This window comes from Bos indicus x Bos taurus, chromosome 4 (assembly GCF_003369695.1).
Source record: "Bos indicus x Bos taurus breed Angus x Brahman F1 hybrid chromosome 4, Bos_hybrid_MaternalHap_v2.0, whole genome shotgun sequence".
Classification (NCBI taxonomy): domain Eukaryota; kingdom Metazoa; phylum Chordata; class Mammalia; order Artiodactyla; family Bovidae; genus Bos; species Bos indicus x Bos taurus.
Window position 1 is genome coordinate 116,804,798 of NC_040079.1, and position 2,957 is coordinate 116,807,754.

General features: G+C 42.8%; 1 pseudogene; it reads left to right on the forward strand.

Annotated features, from left to right (window-relative positions):
- Positions 1-1,341: 1,341 nt before the first annotated feature.
- On the forward strand, positions 1,342-2,019 carry LOC113891922 (annotated as a pseudogene).
- Positions 2,020-2,957: the final 938 nt, after the last annotated feature.

Below are 2,957 nucleotides of genomic sequence, written 5' to 3' on the forward strand. Positions count from 1 at the left end.
AAGGTTTATCTTTCATCACTCAGGTTTTGTTAGCATCCTTTCCCAGTAAACAGCTTTAGATTGACAAGTCACAGATCAGAGCTTGCTCTATCCCTTGCACACTGTATTTAGGAGGTGATTTGCATACAGAATTTACATAAATCTACATAATTGCATTCCTTTGATGGTTCATAAATGGATTTCTGTAATCAGGAAACAGCTCTCAGGATCTCTTTGTTAATGGTACCATGTACACTTGTACCCTCTGTGAAATCACTTTTTAAAAGAAAAACATTATTTTGGTAATTTTAATTAATGAGCTAGAATGTAATCATCTTCATGCTGAGGTCAGAGTGTCCTAGGAAGACCAGGATCATGTGCTACTAGGAAAATTCTGCCTGTTTGCCCTCCCCCTTCTCTTTCCATTGGAAATATCCATTATCCACAAGAGGACGTAGGTCTGCTATGGAGTTCCATCTTAACTCTGGGGTAATTTGTCTTCTACCTGAGTGAAGACTGTCTCAGCATTGTCAAGCTAATCTTTCTGTCCACCCAGCAAGAGGGGTCCTGCCCTGAGAGCAGTGCCTTATGTGTTTCTGCTTATTATAAACATTCCCAAAATAAGTTCACCAAAGCACACACTTGTGTCCTTTACTGGGTCCAGCTCAGGAGACCCAGGTCTCTATGTGCTCTCTCTTTCAGCAGTGTCATAGCTTCAGGGAAAGGCTTTGCCAAAGTTCCATCCCTGCTTCTTTGAAATACAAGGTGACTTGTAGCTAGAAGATAGATGGACCACATCTTCTTTATCCATTCATCACTTGATGGACATTGACTATCATGAATAGTTCTGCAATGAATGCTGGGGTGTATATCTTTTTCAATTGTAGTTTTCCTTCAGATTTACTCAGCCATATAAAAGAATGAAATACCATTTGCAGCAACATGGATGGACCTACAGATGATCACACAGGGTGAAGTAAGCCAGATGAAAAGGATGGATATCATATGATAGTATTTATATGTGGAATTTTTAAAGTGATACGAATTAACTTATATACAAAACTGCAACAGACTCACAGATGTAGAAAACTTATGGTTACCAAAGGGGGAAAGAAAGAGAAGGATAAATTAGGTGGTTGAGGTTAACATATACCCACTACTGTACATAAAATTGATAAACAAGGCCCTACTGTATAGCACAGTGAGCTCTACTCAGCATCTTGTAATAATCTACAACAGAAGAGAATCTGAGTCACTTTGCCTCACACCTGAAACTAATATAACACTGTAAATCAACTGCACTTCGATTAAAAAAAAAAAAAAATAGGTTTTCTTGCAGGTTGGTTGCAGGCCTACAAAGACATGACCACCAGTCCCGTGCACCCATTCTGGCCTCTGGGCCTGAGGCTGGACAACTCTGTGCCTAATGACTGCCCCACCTGGCAGATCCTGGCCTCTTCTATGTCTCTGGAGTCTCAGTTGTGACCACGTGGCTGTTGTCAGAGTGTGCTGCGGTTGTCCCACTGGGGGCTTGGCAGAGACTGTCCCTGTGCTGGTTTGCAATATTTGGGTTCATTCACTTGGTGATTGAAGGCTGGTTCAGCCTCTGCCACGTGGACTTTCTCGGAGAACAAACCATCTTAACTCTGGAAAGAGTATGCCAAGGGAGGCAGTCAATACGTCCTGAATGATAACTTCATGATATGCATGGAGACCATCATGGCTTACCTTTAGGGGATCACTCAGCCTGTGGATAGTGATCGCTTTTCTCCACCAGCAACCCCTTCACTTTATCCTACAGCTTGTGATCTCTGTGAGTCAGGTATATGGAGATGTGCTCTATTTCCTGATGGAGTACCGTGATGGATTCCAGCACAGGGAGCTGGGACACCCACTCGACTTCTGGTTTTACTTTGTCTTCCTGAACGCCCTGTGGCTGGCGCTGCCTGGACTCCTCATACTGGCTTCCATAAAGCAACTTGCTCATGCCCAGAGCATACTGGTGCCAAAGCCCCCAAAGCTAGGAGCAAGCAGAACTAAAGGGTGATGGACTAGGCTTAAACACAGGCTATTGAGGAACTCTCCACCTGCCAGAAGATTCCAATCCTTGCTCCCACAGGTTTGAAGGACAAATTGAATTGATCTATCAAACTCAGGTTGATGGGTGGGCAGTGGGAAGAAAAGAGCTGTGTGGAGCCACTGTCAGCAGCCAATGGGACAAAGGTACAAGAGAACCTAGGAAGTCTGTGATGGGGACAATTTTTTAAATCAGGAAATAAAGGTCTTGACCCTAAAAAAGAAAGAAAGAAATGCTAGTTGACATATCAGAAGGCCCTGAGGCTGCTGATGAAGATCACAGACTGCAAAAGAAGGGAAGCCTATGGAATGGGAAGAACCTAGAGGAAGGGCTGGCTGGTGAGCTTGCTGAGGTTCCTCCCACAAGTCCACTGACCACTGACCACAGATCCCTGCAACATACCAAGGGAGCTTCCTTACCCAGACCATGGAGGGTCCATTTTCTGCTGCCTTTCCTGGTCCAGTTTGGAGTTCTGGAGGTGACCAGTGATAGTATGGATTCACACTATTACTCGGGGCTGCAGAGGATCATGCAAGATAAAACCATTACATTTTCTCCCAATTCCCATTTATGTGTGAACTTAGAGGTCATGTGTGTGAACCATGAAACTGATTGCCCTCATTGACAACTAGATGGATGCAATAGTTTTACTTACAAAATTACTTCCAATGTTTGATTTTTTTCTTATAGTCATTTTTCTTTTCTTTTTAATTTTTTTTTTTCCTCTCCACACAGCTCAAAGGATCTTGGTTCTCCCACCGGGGACTGAACCTTCTTAGTGAAAGCACAGAGTCCTAATCAGTAGATTGCCAGGGGATTTCCTAACCTTTGGTTGTTTTTAAAACCTAAATAAATTGAAGCATTATTTAAACATTTTAATTACAATTTATACATAGATAAT